This window comes from Ahaetulla prasina, chromosome 1 (assembly GCF_028640845.1).
Source record: "Ahaetulla prasina isolate Xishuangbanna chromosome 1, ASM2864084v1, whole genome shotgun sequence".
In the NCBI taxonomy this organism is placed as follows: domain Eukaryota; kingdom Metazoa; phylum Chordata; class Lepidosauria; order Squamata; family Colubridae; genus Ahaetulla; species Ahaetulla prasina.
The window spans coordinates 304,801,875-304,819,944 of record NC_080539.1 but is presented as its reverse complement, the minus strand read 5'-3'; the positions used below and the strand labels follow the sequence as shown (position 1 = coordinate 304,819,944).

Here is an 18,070-nt window from a genome sequence, read left to right as displayed (position 1 = left end):
GGACATGGATTGCTTGTGAGAATGCAATGATTCCGGGCTGATTCCTCTCTTGATTCTGTCCCCATGTGCTGCCTCTTCTCCTACAATAATTCGTGTAATAGTTATGCTAAATTAGCTAGAAATTGATTTTTAAAAAAAATATTATGTCGTTAAGTTCAGTGGGATTTTTAGAGTAATTTACAATATATATTTTAAAATAATATCAATTATAACATCAAAAAATGCTATATATAATAATACGGCTATATCTTCCAAAATGACCATAGGGCAGCTTCAATTGGAAGAGGAAAACACTCCTCTAAAGAAAGCCAAAATGATGGAGTGGTCTGAAATCAATTTTCTGTCTTTCCTGTCTCTTTTTTTTTAACCTTTTTTTTTTTTAAAGCAGAGATATATCTTCAAAAGAGATAATATCTATAAAAGGACACTTCACTACTGGAATTATACAATTGACACTCCTTATCTGTGGATAAAAGTTTCCAAGCACAATATATTGAGTAGTTTTCATGATTTAAAAAACATAAAATGTTGAGCTTCATCCCAAAATATTTCTTATTGCTTATGAATGTTAATAAAGAAGAAAAAAACACCCTTAAAATATAGATAAATATTTCATTCCAATGGAAGAGAATGTGTGTAGCTCAGGTTTGAACTGTGAAATCCTTGGTGTTGTCTGAGCTTGGTTGTTTGCTTGCAGCCATTTCATTACCCAACTAGTTAACATCATCAGTAGCAAACAATGTGGGGTTTGCTCAGTGTTTATATGTAGCAGTTTGCCCTGCCTGTGTTGATGGGGGGGATGTGATTTTACCCCTTGGTAGTTCCTTGACACATAGAGATAAACCACAGTTTGTTTGTTTGTTTGTTTACATTTATATCCCGCCCTTCTCCGAAGACTCAGGGCGGCTTACAGTGTGTAAGGCAATAGTCTCATTCTATTTGTATATTTACAAAGTCAACTTATTGCCCCTCAACAATCTGGGTCCTCATTTTACCTACCTTATAAAGGATGGAAGGCTGAGTCAACCTTGGGCCTGGTGGGACTAGAACCTGCAGTAATTGCAGGCAGCTGTGTTTTAATAACAGGCTTCTTACAGCCTGAGCCACACCGCGGCCCAGTTATACAGTACACCATTCAAAAGAAACAGTATAAAAGCTAAGAAGGAAACTAAAAGATCAGAACACAAAAGACCGGTCTTGGAACTACCACATCCATTTTCTAAACATGCAAAAGTCTAAAGTCCATTGCAGGGGTGAAATTCGCTTACCTTCCCTACCGGAAGGGAGGAGATGTTTGCAAATCTCGTTTTGCTTGCACGTGCCCTTGTCCATGCATGCACATAGCCTTCTGTGCATGCGCAAAGCTTCTGCGCATGCACAGAGGCTAAAAATCGTCGCAAAAAAGGGACGTCATGACATCTCCATGAGTGGCCGGGGCTTCACACAGTTGGCCCTACCGTATCGTGTGATCTGGAAAGAACCTGCGGAATTTCACTCCTGCTCCGTGGCCTTTATTCTTGAGTCTCTCAGCGTAACTGGCAGATATGAGACCTAGATTTCAAAGCTTCTTTAGGAACAGGGTGGATGTTACATAATAGAGTAAAGCATGTAGGTCTTGCTGGTGTCAGGAGGATTTGCTATTTGCACGTCAGTTTGACCTTGCTTGCATGTAAAACAAAAACAAAATTACATTGCAAGGCAAGCAATTCTATATGGGGTTGTCAATTATTGCAACTTTCACAAAATATATAACTCCCCCCCCCAATTTATATACAGTCATGTGAAAACGAAAGTACACCCGCTTTGAGTTCTATGATTTTAGGTATCAGAACATAATAGATAAAAGTAGGTAAATGTCATCTCAGATGAACAACAACTCATGACATATTACACCATGTCATCTTTTATTTTACAAGAAGAAAGGTGAGGTCATCTCTCTGACAGCTAAAGCTTGGCCAACATTGGGTCATGCAACAGAACAATGATGCACAGCACAACAGCAAAATTACAACAGAATGATTGGAAAAAAAGGATCAAGATGTTGCAATAGCCTAGTAAAAGTCCAGACCTCAACCTGACTGAAATGCTGTGGTGAGATCACAAGAGAGCTGTGCATAAACAAATGCCCCCAAACCCCAGTGAACTGAAGCTATGTTGTAAAGAAGAATGGGCCAAAATACTTCCACAACAATGTGAGAGACTGATGAAGTCACACAGAAAATGATTAGAATAGAATTGAATAGAATAGAATTTTTTTATTGGCTAACTGTGATTGGACACACAAGGAATTTGTCTTGGTGCATATGCTCTCAGTGTGCATAAAAGAAAAGATATGTTCATCAAGGTACAACATTTACAACACAATTGATGGTCAATATATCAATATATTATATAATATATAACTAATATATTAGTTAATATATTAGTTCAAGTTATTGCTGCTAACCGTGGTTCTACAAGTTCTTGGATGGTATAAGGCAGTGATGGCTAACCTTTTTGCCATCGCGTGCCAGGAGGGGGGTGGGGGGGTCACACACACGCATGCCCACGCCCATAATTCTATGCTCCCCGCCCCCACGCATGCGTGCACAAACCACCACCCCCGCTCCCCCCACTCCTGGCACACAATGGCCCAGCGGGCCTGTTTTTCTTGCTGGAAGTTGGCAAATGGGCCATTTTCGGCCTCTGGAGGACCTCCGGGGGGCGGGGGGGGCGTTTTCACCCTTTCCAGACTCCTAGAAAGGCTCTGGAGGCTGGAGACAACAAAAAACAGGCCTTACGGTCCGATCAGAAGTTGGCAAACGGGACATTTTCGGCCTCCAGAGGACCTCTGGGGGTGTGGGGAAGGCCATTTTCATCATTCCCCCGATTTCTAGAGAGGCTCTGGAACCAGATGAGAGAGAAAAGCTGATATGGCCATGCGTGCCACCTGTGGCATGCGTGCCATAGGTTTGCCATCATGGGTATAAAGTGTACTTAGTTTTTCACACACATGGTTTCTCCATTTTGGCTTTCTTTGTGTAAAATCAATAATAACATGGTTTAATACATCGTGTGTTGCTGTACATCTGAGATTGTATTTACCTACATTTAAGAACTCATGTGCAAAAAACACATTGCCACAACTGCCTTCTTGTCAGCCCTGTTTGTAATAAAGTTCTATTATTGGTGATTAATGACTGCAAAAACAATAAATCTTTACTATGGTCAAAGACCAGCATAAATTATAGTGAAGTTTTTCAGATCTGATGCCTGTCTCTCCCCGGCTCCCGCCCTTAATTCCTGTTATGTCATCTTTTTTATATTCTAAGCCAGAGGACAGAGAAAGTTTACATTGAAGCCAGGGTGAAATCCAGCAGGTTCTGGAGAACCAGTAGCGGAAATTTTGAGTAGTTCAGAGAACCGGCAAATATCACCTCTGGCTGACCCCAGAGTAGGGTGGGAATGGAGATTTTGCAGTATCCTTCCCCTGCCATACCCACCAAGCCACATCCACCAAGCCACACGCCCACAGAACCAGTAGAAAAAAAATTTGGATTTCATCACTGATTGAAGCTGTTTGGGTTGGTACAGTAAACAGGGTTAAATGCTTGAAATAAAAAAATGTTTCAATTAAGCAAGCTTGGGCGACAACCAAGGAACTGCGGGGAACACCTCAGGAGAAGACACTGGCAAGCTACTGTCATAATACTGCCAAGAAAACTGCAAAGTTGCATCCATATAGTCACATTCACTTTGAAACTATATTTATGAATACTCTGAGACTGTTTTAAGAAGGGTGAAACATAGTCTAAATAAAAGAGATTGAACATTACTATCCGGACAAATCAACAAACATTTCCTTGAATGGTCGTTCCACGGTCTCAAAATTCAAGTTCAGTTTATTGAACCTTATTCATTCTGTTACTGATTCCAAGCAGTCATTCCCTGAATCATGCTTGGTAAAGATGAGTTACAAAACAAGCAGAGAAAACCAACAAATATCTGAATAGCAGTAGTAGTGGGGGAGTCAAAGGGTTGGCACTGTTACCATCCCTTTGATCCAGTCACAAATAAGTAATGGGAGAAGGACATGATAAGAAAGTGGAGTGAGGTAGGATCTCTCCAAAGTGCCATCAAAACTAATTCAGATAGATCTTTGGCAAGGTCAGTGCCTTTCTTTGAAGCACCTTTTAACAGATTAACAGACTTGGAAGGGACCTTGTAGTCATCTAGTCCAGGGGTCCCCAACCTTTCGGATCTCAGGGACCACTAAATTCATAATTTTAAATCCCATGGACCACTAATATGATCTGCCTAATGACCACCTGGGTGGGCGTGGCTAGGTGGTCATGTGACTGGGTGGGCATGGCCTACTCGATATCACTCATGTTGAGGGGTGCCTCGCTGGCCTCTATTCACCCCTCCCCTCCCAGCTTCTCTCCTGCCCGCCCGGGCTCCTTAGGGCCCCAACAGGAAGCAGTTGTTGGAGCTAAGCAGCCACAATGAAAAAGAATTGGCAAAACAGCTGGCTCAGTGCAAATTGGATCTGACTGAGAAGGAGGCTCAGCAGAAGTACCTCACTGAGGACTAAAAGCAGAGGATTTCCATGCAGAGGGAAGACTCAAAGGAGTGCAAGGCCAGGTACTGGTGCCTGGACGCTCAGGGGGCTGAGATGGTCAACCAGTTCCAGGCCATGATGTAGGCTCATCACCTCTGGCTGACCCCAGAGTAGGGTGGGAATGGAGATTTTGCAGTATCCTTCCCCTGCCATACCCACCAAGCCACATCCACCAAGCCACACGCCCACAGAACCAGTAGAAAAAAAATTTGGATTTCATCACTGATTGAAGCTGTTTGGGTTGGTACAGTAAACAGGGTTAAATGCTTGAAATAAAAGAATGTTTCAATTAAGCAAGCTTGGGCGACAACCAAGGAACTGTGGGGAACACTTCAGGAGAAGACACTGGCAAGCTACTGTCATAATACTGCCAAGAAAACTGCAAAGTTGCGTCCATATAGTCACATTCACTTTGAAACTATATTTATGAATACTCTGAGACTGCTTTAAGAAGGGTGAAACATAGTCTAAATAAAAGAGATTGAACATTACTATCCGGACAAATCAACAAACATTTCCTTGAATGGTCGTTCCACGGTCTCAAAATTCAAGTTCAGTTTATTGAACCTTATTCATTCTGTTACTGATTCCAAGCAGTCATTCCCTGAATCATGCTTGGTAAAGATGAGTTACAAAACAAGCAGAGAAAACCAACAAATATCTGAATAGCAGTAGTAGTGGGGGAGTCAAAGGGTTGGCACTGTTACCATCCCTTTGATCCAGTCACAAATAAGTAATGGGAGAAGGACATGATAAGAAAGTGGAGTGAGGTAGGATCTCTCCAAAGTGCCATCAAAACTAATTCAGATAGATCTTTGGCAAGGTCAGTGCCTTTCTTTGAAGCACCTTTTAACAGATTAACAGACTTGGAAGGGACCTTGTAGTCATCTAGTCCAGGGGTCCCCAACCTTTCGGATCTCAGGGACCATTAAATTCATAATTTTAAATCCCACGGACCACTAATATGATCTGACTAATGGCTAGCTGGGTGGGCGTGGCTAGATGGTCATGTGACTAGGTGGGCATGGCCAACTCAATATCACTTTGAGGGGTGCCTTGCTGGCCCCTACTCGCCCCTCCCCTCCCAGCCATTTCTTGCCTGCCCGCCCGGGCTCCTTAGGGCCCCAACAGGAAGAAGTTGTTGGAGCTAAGCAGTCACCATGAGAAAGAGCTGGCAAAACAGCTGGCTCAGTTCAAATTGGATCTGACTGAGAAGGAGGCTCAGCAGAAGCACCTCACTGAGGACTTTGAGCATAGGCTTTCCAAGCAGAGGGAAGACATGCAAGGAGTGCAAGGCCAGGTACTGGTGCCTGGAGGCTCAGAGGGCTGAGATGGTCAGCCAGTTCCAGGCCATGATGCAGTCCCACTGGAACAAGGTCCTCTGGCTCTTCGCCACCAGCAGTGCTTCCTTTCAGCCTTCGCCCAAAGCCCCACACCAGGAGGCTAAAGCAGACCCCAAGTCGGAATTTCTGCCCTCCTCCAACTCACACAAAAAGACCCCAAAGGGGGAGACTCTCTACAGCAACACAAATGTTCATTGCACATATCCGGTCCAGGGGCCGTAGTTTGAGGACCCCTGATTTAGTGCAATATAAAAAAAATGCAAATAATTTTTCTGCGGACCACCAAAATTTTCTCGCAGCCCACTAGTGGTCCACGGACCACCAGTTGGTGACCACTGATCTAGTCCAATCCCCTGCCCAAGCAGGAGACCCTACACCATTTCTGACAAATGGCAGTCCAGTCTCTTCTTAAAAGCTTCCAGTGACGAAGCTCCCACAGCTTCTGAAAGCAAGCTGTTCCATTGGTTGATTGTTCTCAGTCAGAAAATTTCTTCTTATTTCTACGCTGAATCTCTCCTTGATCAGTTTCCATCCATTATTCCTTGTCTGGCCTTTAGCTGCTTTAGCAACTAGCTTGACCCTCTCCTCTCTGTGGCAGCTCCTTGAATATTGGAACACTAACCCTAACCTTCTCTTTCACTTGTGCAGAGATCTTGTGTGATCCCAGTCAACCACATTAGTTAAGCAATATCCTCTGGCCGTCAGAACTGCAGCTGAGTTTCTTTTGATTAAAAAGTGTTATCTTCTGTGCTTCATGATCTACTATCACTACAAGCTTACTGGTCACCTATATATATGTAGAACAGAGACCATAAGGAAGTAGTATCAGTTGCTAACATCATGTAATTATGGTTATCCAAGAAGCTATCTGCATTCACACAGTGCAGCCATCTGTACCCTCCTCAAACCTCCAGATTTAAACATAAAAGATGGTTTCCTACAGATTTTTTTGAGCATTTCAAGGAAACTGAGGAGATAAGGATGAATGACATTCATGTACCATATATGCATGTTTGAAGGCATCATTCCATCATCTCTGACACAACCCAGAAAAGTTCTGATATTAATCATTCATTTCGTTGTGTTGTGTTGTGTTGTGTTGTGTTGTGTTGTTATAAGGTTTACATACCACTTTAGACTAGGAAACTGTAAGCAATGTACAATTAGAGCAAAGATATAGTATGTGATATACCAATTCAAAGTTTAAAAGACTACATCAAATTTAATAACACTAGATAAAGCAATTTACTATTTCACTTTGAGCTCATCAGTTCCTGATGGTCTTCTGAAGCAACTGGGTCTTACTGAGTTTTCACATGTCCACAACAGTGAGTGCCATGCTTATTTTAAGGGGACACCTCTTCCAAAGGAGGGGAGCTCCTACAGAAACTGCCCACTTTTTAAATCCTTCCCTTGCACCTGTTATTAGGAGGGGAACTTCACCTGGGATTCTGTTTGCATGGAGTAGCTAGGCAAAGTCTACCTTGGAAATTGGTCTTGCAGATATACAAGCTGTATACTATATACCGATATACTGAGTTGTATATCTGTATTAGATTTTATAGGTGATGGCCAGCACCTTGAATTACACTTGAAACACATTGGTAGGCAGTGAAGCTTCTACAGCAGTGGCATTACATGGCAACAATGAGACAATTGCATAAGCATATAGGCTGTGCATTTTTGCGTCAGATGAAGTTTCCAGATGTCCTTTAAAGGCAACCTCTTGCCAAGTAAATTGCAAATGATCTAGTTGCAAGGGTGACTTTTTGGAAGGGCTCCCATCTTAGGAAAGGTAGACAAAATCCCTCCATGTCATAGCTTCAATCTAGTCTTTGAGCAGAAGCTGAGAGTCCACAAGGACTCCCAAGTGATGTAGGCTCATCACCTCTGGGCACAGGATTCTCCACCAATATATGAAATGTAGTGAGATCAAGAAGAAGAGAGCAACAATGAAGAGAGCAATAGTTCAATCACCCTGGAGATGTTGTTCCATTGCTGAGATATCCCAGGTGAAAAAAATCTTTCTGCCTTATAAAAATGATGGATTTACTTGAAAAATAGCATCGGCTGATAATTTTCAATTACTGAATAGTCTGGGGGGGGGAACTGACTTTTTTTTAAAAAAGACATAATTTAAACTGATGGGGTTGGAATTTGTAATTTTGTAGTCTTCAACTTCTATAATTTTATGGCAATTACACCAGCTAATACAAATATCGCTACTATAAATATCTTAAGGTTTGTGCCCTCTGAGATTGCCAGAGGTGAAGAAAATACTAAGGTTTGAAGACAAGAGAGAACATGATGTTGGCTTCAATAGAGAGGCAAGATAACCAAAATTTAGGAACTTGGTTTTGATTCAATTAAATCTTTAAACTAAGAATAGGTTATCAGAGGTTATCATGACTCATCAGACTAATGGAAGAAGTGTCACTCAGCGGACTACACATGAGTTTGAAGTCCTAGTTACATTCTGAGAGTCACATAAACAATTCTTATCTCTCCAGTAACTAAGATCTGGCAACTGATCTTGGTCCTGAAGTTTGGAAACGATGGTAGTGGTTGTTCTTGATTGCAAATAACTGAACCTCTTTAATACCAAAAGCCGCCACTGAGGCATTTCCTGAATTGATTCTTGTGTCATTTTTCTCTGCAGCTTTGAAAAACAATTTTAGAAAAGTGTGAAGAGGAAGACCATTTAGGCGGTAACAGAAGAGTTGTGTAAAAGTCTGGTTTTGCTTACAGTGTAGCATTAAAGGCATTGTTTAAAGCATAGCCAACATGCCAGCATGCAGTCTGTAGACTGAGATATACACTTAGTCCTTGACTTACAACAGTTCACTTAGTGACCATTCCAAGTTACAACAGCACTGAAAAAAAGTGATTTATGACAATTTTTCACAGTTATGACCATAGAAGCATCCCCATGATAATGTGATTAAAATTCAGATGCTTGGCAAATGCTTCACACCAGAGGTGAAATCCAGCAGGTTCCCTCCGGTTCTGGTGAACCGATAGTGGAAATTTTGAGTAGTTCCGAGAACCAGCAAATTCGACCTCTGGCGGGCCCCAGAGTGGGGTGGGAATGGAGATTTTGCAATATCCTTCCCCTGCCACGCCCACCAAGCCACGGCCACAGAACCGGCAGGGAAAAAGTTTGGATTTCACACCCCTGGTTCACACGTATGACCATTGCTGTGTTCTGGGGTCATGTGATCCTCTTTTGCGACTTTCTGACAAGCAAAGTCAATGGGGAAGTCAGATGCACTTAACTGTTGTGGCCCGCCAGCTGCCAGCAGAGCTGGTGGCAGACTCGGACGATGAGGAGGTTGGGGAGGAACTTGGGCCAGTCCTGGAGTCTGGGGAAGGCTCTGATGGATGTTCTGCTTTAAAAGCAGAGATAGAGCCAGGGCTGTCCAGCATTTCCCAGCTGCCTTCAGAGTCGGAGATAAGTGGGGAGGAAGAACAGCTGGGGCCTGTTCCAGATGCGCTTATGTGCAGAGCTGTCAGGAGAGGAGAACAACTGAGGAACTCAACTCAGAAAGAAAGGCACACTTGGACGCTGAATGGCCCCTCCCTGGCTTGGGAATAAATAGAAGCAAAAGGGGAGTGGTAGTTGCAAGAGACCACAGTTTGTATTTCTTTGCTTATCGTGGTTAGCTTTGTGACTGGAAGCTCTTGGCCTGGTAAATATCCAAGGACTGGTAAGGTTTGTTATTGCAATTAACCCTTGGAAGGATTATTGCCTGGACTTTTCTGTGTGTGAATGCCATGAATTCACAGTAGTTAAATAAAGAGGGTTTTTTCGGGAAAAGGATTGTGTTTCTTGGTTCTGCTAAGGCTGGGTCAGAACATTACCAAGCGAGTTACTAACTGCAGTGATTTACTTAACTGTGGCAACAAAGGTCGTAAAATGGAGCAAAACTCACTTAACAAATGTCTCACTTTACAACAGAAATTTTGGACTCAATTGTGGTCATAAGTCAAGGACTACCTGTACAATCTACAACTCTATAAGCATAAATGGATTTTTTGCTCTGCATAATAGTTAAACATCCAATCTCTTCCCTCTGCAGCAGACAGAAAAGTTTTAATCTTTTTAGGTGGACCAAAAGGAAGGACTTCATAGAAAAATATGGAAAGAGATTCAGTACAGAAGATTTTTAATCTTCACAGCAGCCCTTCAGTCATTTTTAGAATCTCCATGAAGCTAGCTTGGCATTTTTTCAAATCTGGCGACTTTAAGATGTATGGACTTTAACTCCCAGAATGCCCCAGCCACAAATTCCCCAGTTAAGGTTAACATCTTGATGTTGCCAAGTTTGAAAAACACTGAGCTATCAGGATTCTATAACAGCGTTAAAAGATGGTTGTACTTTATTTATTTTTTCTGGGGGGGGGAAAGATCTTATCTATCTATTATGAGATTGGCTCATCTGCCAAAAGAGATGGAAAAGGTTAAATCCTGTAGTCATAATAATACCTCTGCACTATATGACTAGGAAGTGACACTACAGAAGTTTTTTTTACTTTTCACATTTTAATCTTGTAATTGCCTTAAATCAGGAGTCTCCAACCTTGGCAACTTTAAGACTTGTGGACTTCAACTGGCTGTGGAATTCTGGGAATTGAAGTCCACAAGTCTTAAAGTAGCCAAGGTTGGAGACCCCTGCCTTAAAGAACCAGTTTGGTGTACCAGTTAAGGCATCAAACTAGAAATGATTTCTAGTCCTGCCTTAGGCACAAAGCCAGCTGGGTAACCTTGGGCCAGTCACTTTCTCTGCCCTAGGCAGGAAGCAATGGCCAACTATTTTTGAAAAACATTACCAGAAAACCTGCAGGGACTTGTCCAGGCAGTCTCTAAGATTCAGACAGGGGGTGGGGGAGCACTACGTTAATTAGCTAAACTCTTTAATTAAATCAATTATTTGGGAGATACAATGTTTTGCTTGTTAAGTGAAGTCTATATAGATTTTCCATTAAGCTTTATTCTTTTCTACTTTTTGGAATAGCTTCTCTTTTTTTTAACCTTGTATAGTCAGGCTCTGACCTGCACCATCTCTGTGGCTGTGTGACTGCAGTTTAGGCACCTAGCAACTGGCTCTCATTTAATGATTAGTTGCAGCACTCTGCAGAAATGCGATCGTAATTTGTGACTTTTTTTGCCAATTTCTAGCCTAAAACCCCCATTGGAGGAGCTGAATTACCTTAATGACCGTGTGATTCACTTAACAACTCAGTGATTTGTTTAACAACCACTATAAAATAGTTGTAAAATGGGGTCCAACTTTACTTATGATTGCAACAACTTACAATGCAAATCCAGGTCCCAATTGTGATTGTAAGTCAAGGACTACCTATAAATAAATCACATATCTCAAAAAAAAAACCTGCCCTAAGCATCCAGTGACCCCATTTAAAGGAAACCAAATGCTGGTTGCATAGCCATAGTTTAGAGTTCTTGATGATTGGTATCATTACACTTACACAGAGCAGCTCCAATATGGATGTAGTAATCAAATTAGGAACCTATATAGCCATAGCAATAGCACTTAGACTTAAAAACAAACATAGCAATAGCACTTAGACTTAAAAACAAACATATATATATATATATATGTTTAAAAAGAAACTTTGAAAAACAAATAACTTCCTTTTTCTTTATATTCCGACTAGTTTATAAACAGTAATTATAAACATTTAGACTGTCTTAAAAATCATATTGTCATTGCTTGTGTTTTTTTTTGTTTTGTTTTGGTTTTTTGCATTCTGCCTTATATTTAGTATAACTTCACTTCTGAATGTATGCTGTTAATTTTGCCATTGCTGCATATCTTTCAGGTTTGAGTTTCCAATCAGATATTGTTGATGTATCTTTCTTCCACTATTGGACAAAATTTAATGCTGAAGTACTGCTAGCAATAGCAATTAGACTTCTATACCGCTTCACAGAGCTTTACAGCCCTCTCTAAGCCGTTTACAGAGGGAGCCAATTGCCCCCAACAATCTGGGTCCTCATTTTACTCAGAAGGATGGAAAGCTGAATCAACCTTGAGTTGGTGAGACTCGAACTGGCAAATTGCTGACAGCTGGCAGTCAGCATAAGTAGCCTGCAGTACTGGATTCTAACCACTGTGCCACCACAGCTCTGTCAAGACTAAATATGTCAGGACTGGCCAGGTGACATTTTTCTCCAATCTTTTTTCCAAAGAAGATTTCCAATAAAGAAGAGATTTTTCAGGAAAGAGAGACCTTTGGAGGGTAGACTAAGTTAAGAATTGGAATCTCTTTTCCAGCTCCATCCTCAAGACTGCTACTAAGATGTCAGAATCCATTTGGTGTCAGAATTATGGTAAGAGGTGGAGCAGGCTTTCACCTTTTTAGTATGCATGGTTGAAAACAGGCAAGATTAAAGTAGTTTGAAAGCTTAACACTAAATCTTCACTCTTTGATCTATGAACTAAAATGAAAAATGTCAGAAAGTTCGTTGCAATTATTATTTTAATTATTTCTCCTTTTCCAGTTAAATTGTCAGTTGTAGTTTTGTAGTAACTGAGGAAGATAACGGTTAGCGCCAGCTATGTAATGCTCTGAAAGCCTCGGTAGAATTAATCCCACATCCTCATTTACTACCCATGTGAAAAATTGCCTAGTTCTGATGTTCTGCTATTAAGAGATAAAATTAGCAGAGGGCATTTGCGTACGATATGCCTGTACGTAAAGCATCTATCAAACATTTAGCATAGAATATATAATTAATGTGTATTAGAATAGGAAGAAAAACTTCTGGAGAAATGAGGGCTCTTCTATGCTGTAAGTACTACTGATAAGAGATCCCATTGATGAAATCCCAGCATAAATCTTCTTAACATGAATAGTGAATACTTTTTCTGGAACATGAATTTTTAGACTGCTTTCCACCCTTGCGATGCTAAAACCAATCATAATTGCAGAATGTGAGCTACTTCTGAAACAACTCATCTGTTCTTTTCACTTTTAAAAGGGTTATTGTGTTTTCGTCCCATATTATGTTACTTTCTTTTAGAATGTTGTTGCAGAAAAATGCATTTAGTATTGAGAACCAATTTATGTCTCTGTCAAGAAGTTTGATTGGATGTATTTTGTACCAACTTTGGCCATGGCATTTCACTCAAGGAGAGAACTGCTGCCTTGAGGCTTTGGGCTAAATCTAAAAACATCTTATGATGCCCCAGTTCATCATTCACTAAACTGCTGTGATACCAAAAATCTTTGAATGGTTGAAGGACATCATTGAAGAGGGATGGTGTGTGTGTGCGTGTGTGTGTGTGGTTTTGCACAATAACTATCAGCCAATAACCTGCTTGCCCACAACCTGGACAGTCCTATCAGGCATCATAGCTACTAAACTACAGGACCATATGGACCAGGGGTGTCAAACTTAAGGCCCGTGGGCCGCATCCGGCCTGAGGATTGCTTAAACCTGGCCCACGGGGCCAGACTGGAAATAGCAAAGGACCGGCCCACTGTGCCTCTGGCAGCCAAAATGGGGCATGGGGGGCTGTGCATGGCCCAGCCTGGGCCCCGTTTTGGCTGGCAAGGTGCTGCAGGAGACATCTGTCCCATCTCCCACCCACCCCCCCAGCCTACAGAGGAGAACTACAATGCTGATCCGGGGTGGAAGAAATCCAGTTTGACACCCATGATATAGAACAGTACATAAGCAATCTCAGAAGAGCATTGGGAACAACACTGGAGGCAATATCAGTTGTTTATAGATAGAGTACTTGCCCAAGACTCAAGAACTAGACCAGTGGTTCTCAACCTTTTTTTGGCCATGACCCACTTAAACATCTCTAAAATCCTGATTCCCCCCCCCCCCCCTGGTGACATATAATCCTTACTATTCAAAAAGTGAACTCCTACTCATGCGGAGGAAGCCTAAAAGGCCATTAATTTGGTTTAAACAAGGTTCCAAATTGCCCCCATTAAAAATCAAAGTGCCCCCCTGTGGGGCGTAGGCCCCACGTTGGGAACCATTGATCTTGTTGTGACTCGTCCTCCCTCCTCTCCTCAGCTGGGCCCCTCCCGTCTCCAACCGGGCCTTTTATCAGACTCCGAGTCTGGTAATGAAGATGAACGGCCTCTCATGACTCCAGCCCCCGGCCCTGGCCCCATGCCCGGAGAGGATACAAGGAGTGAAAGGAGAAGTCCGATAAACCTCACTCATACAGCGTGTGTTCCTTTGGCTCAGTCTTCAGAGCAGGAAGCCAGCCAGGTGGTAGAATTACCTGGGCCTACTCCCTCTGGCCCCTCCCTTTCCAAGACGCTGACAGCAGATCCAGCTAAAGACAATTAGAGTGGGTGGACCCTCGCTTCCGGAGATTCTAGGAGGCGACGCCAACAGAAGGACGGGTGGGGCAGGCCTGGATAAATGCTAAGTCATGGAGCCACACCCCACAGCCTATATAAAGGACCTGCTTTTGGCATTCCAACTTTGAGTCAAGCAAAGTCTTATCTAGTTTGCTGATATTGGACCCTATCGCTGAAGTCACAACTTGGACTCCTGCCTGCCCTGATAAACCTCAAAGGAACTTGACAAGCTGAAGAGGCTTCGTTGCCAAGTTTGTTACGGACTTCCTTGACTCATTCGTCAGAGTGGGGGTGGGACACGACAGATCTAGACAGACCAATCTGAGCACATCCTGGGCTCACTACAGGAAAGCCTATAACTCAATGCCAAACATATAGATCTGTGAATACCTGGTGCTATATAGCCAACAGGACGCTAAGAATACTTTCCTCAAGAACTCACTAGGACTATAGAAGACAATACTGGACAGCTTAACTCAAGAAAAACACATATAACTGGCTATCAGATGCAACAAATACCAAGGTGATCCACTGTCCTACTGCTGTTCTGCATAGGCTTGAACCCCCTCAATAATCACAAAGACTAGATATGGATACAAGTTCAAGAATGGAACTATCATTAGCCACTTTCTCTACATGGATGACATCAAGATGTATGCTAAGAGGTAATGAGACATTGACTCGCTGATCTACCTGAAATGGATCTACATTGAGAATGCTGGGGTATCATTTGGACTGGAGAAGTGTGACCAGTTGGTAGTCAAGAGAAGGAAGGCAGTTAAGGCCGCATAGTAGACATATAGACCAGCTACACGTACTTTGGTAACCCACAGTCATATGGCAACCATCAGGAAGAGGCAAGGAACACAGCAATATACAAGTACCAAAAAAAAATAAAGCAGACCCTAAAAAGCCAAGTCAATGTGGTCTCTTCCCATAATCCCAAAAGCTTTAACCAAAAACTTTCTACTATTGATCTCACCCCATTCCTAAAAGGACTATAAGGGGCGTGCATAAGAGCACAAATGTGCCTACCGTTCCTGTCCTATTGTTTGCTTGTTTTTTCTTCTTATATATATATATGCTTATACGTCCTTATATTACCTCATATATAGGTTTATATACTATATAATCTTTTTATGTGATGCTTATATATATTGTTGTGACAAAATAAATAAATAAAATAAATAATAAATAAATAAATAAGTGAGGAAAACAAGATTCACACCATTAACCACCTACACTTTGCCAGTCATCAGATAACCTGTTACTATAGTGAGGTGGCTGCCAATGTGAAGACCGAGAAGCTCCTCACAATGTACAGAGGTTTCCATCCAAAGTCCAACACCCAGAGATTGCACACCAATTGGAAAGAGGATCGGTGAGTTAAAGTCATTGTCCTGGATGAAATCCATAGCATCCAGCATCCCCAAGGCAGCAACAGACATGGAATACATAGGAGGAAGATCAAGCAGAGGAAGTACTATGGTGAGAGAAGAACCTGCATGGGATATACCATCAACAGATAGATGAGGTGGCAGACATCGGGAAATCTTACCAGTGGCTGAAAGGGCTGGATTAAAAGACAGAAATGAGGTACTGGTCATAGCAGCACAAGTACTAGTACTAGAGGTGGGTTTCAGCAGGTTCTGATCAGTTCTGGAGAACCGGTAGTGGAAATTTTGAGTAGTTCGGAGAACCGGTAGTAAAAATTCTGACTGGCCCCCATCTATTCTCTGCCTCTCAAGTCCCAGTTGATCAGGAGGAAATGGGGATTTTGCAATAACTTTGCCCTGGAGAGGGGAGGGAACAGAGATTTTACAGTATCCTTCCCCTGCCATGGCCAACAACCCATGCCCACCAAGCAAAGGGCCTCTGGTAGCTCCGACTACTAAGACAGTCTGTTATTAACAGCAGCTGCTTGCAATTATTGCAGGTTCAAGTCCCACCAGGCCCAAGGTTGACTCAGCCTTCCATCCTTTATAAGGTAGGTAAAATGAGGACCCAATTGTTGGGGGGCAATAAGTTGACTTTGTATATAATATACAAATGGATGAAGACTATTGCTTAACATAGTGTAAGCCGTCCTGAGTCTTCGGAGAAGGGCGGGATATAAATGCAAATTAAAAAAATAAAAAAAATGCCATGCCCACCAAGCCACACCCACAGAACCGGTAGTAAAAAAAATTGAAACCTATCACTGACTGGTACTGCACATCAGATCTATAGAAGCTTGACTCCACCACACTAGATAGGATGTGAAGAGCAGACTATGCAGAGAGACCTCAGAGACTATCCAACACATAGAGACAGGGTGTAAGATGCAGACAGGAATAACATACAGTGAAGAGCACAAGCAAGTAGCCGGCACTGCATACAGAAACATTTGCACAATATATGGACTAGGCCCTCCTAAATCTAGAAAGTCATGGAGAATAACAGGCTAAGATCCTGTGGGACTCCCAGAAGGAGAAATGACAGAAGATGTGGAAAGTAAAGGCCAAAGTGGTTCCAGATATGATAGGAGCACTTAGGGCTGTGACTCCTAAGCTGGGAGACTGTTTCCAAAATATCCCAGGAATGACATCAGAGCTCTCTAGCCAGAAGATACAGTGCTAGGAACAGGTAAGGTACTACAAGAACCCTGAAACTCCCACTATGCTAACATACTGTATAAGCAGCCTGCATTTGGCTATTGCAGGAGCTACGCTGCAATACCTGCTGTATCAGGAGGTATGGATTGACTCAGATGCGATCAGGATATTTCTTTGTTAAAACTGAGATGTATCTGGTTTTTCTCATAAACCGGCTTTATGTCTAAGGATAGATTTAGCACCGATATCATGCTACTCTGAAGGAGCCATTTGCAATTTGCATCCTCCATTAATTTGCAATTTGGACTCCATTAATGAGTACTTATTCAGTATGGCAACTCAACCAGCTGTATTTTAGAACTGCCTGGCTTACATTGTACCATCTTGTCAGCAAGAAATCCATAGATCGTTTTGTGTGCTTTGCTGAAATCAAAGCAAATGTTGCCCAGGCATCTCCATGAACTATCAGGCTGCCATCTCTATTTTGGAAAAAAAAAACACCATATAGTCAAAATGAACTGATCTGGGTTATTCTTGCTTGACCGACAAGACTCTTTTTAGCCCTCCAACAAAAAATAGGAAAAGATATATACAGGTCACATGGGGACTTTTTATTTTCCCAATCTGTTTTTCCTGAATCTCCTAGTTTGCTTGCTGCTCTCCAATTTCCTTGTACTTTCTGATGATCCCCATCCCAATTTATTTTTTAAAAAATAGTTTCAGCTTTATACCAATTTCTGCCAATTTACCATGACTTTTATCTTATAGGAATCCTTCTACCGTATTACAAAATTCCCACTGTCATTTGGAATAATCCGTTAATGCCATTGATAATTCAGTGCTATTTGTTATATATATAATACACTTACATCAATACGGCAGATAGAAACAGAAGATTATTCCTATGATTCTATTGGTAACTGAGTCATATAAATTAGCAGAAAGAATAAATCTCAGATGTGGTTATGTTCTATCTAGAATAATCTTTGTATAGAGGGCCAGTTTGTGGCCAGTTGCTAAATTATATTTAGGATGTCAATGTTAGGTATTTAATGTATTTAACATCTTGTCCTGATGTCATAAGTCAAGTTAGACAGCCATTATTACGCTTCCTGCTTTGGATAGGGGGTTGGATCAAAAGAGCTCTAATGCCTTCCAAGCATCCCTCCTTCCAATTC

General features: G+C 41.9%; 1 protein-coding gene across 3 annotated transcripts in view; it reads right to left on the bottom strand.

Annotated features, from left to right (window-relative positions):
• The window catches only part of LOC131187610 (RNA polymerase II-associated protein 1-like), a 106,805-nt gene that overhangs the window by 52,682 nt on the left and 36,053 nt on the right, over nt 1-18,070 (bottom strand). The gene's annotated exons all lie outside the window — the stretch shown is intronic.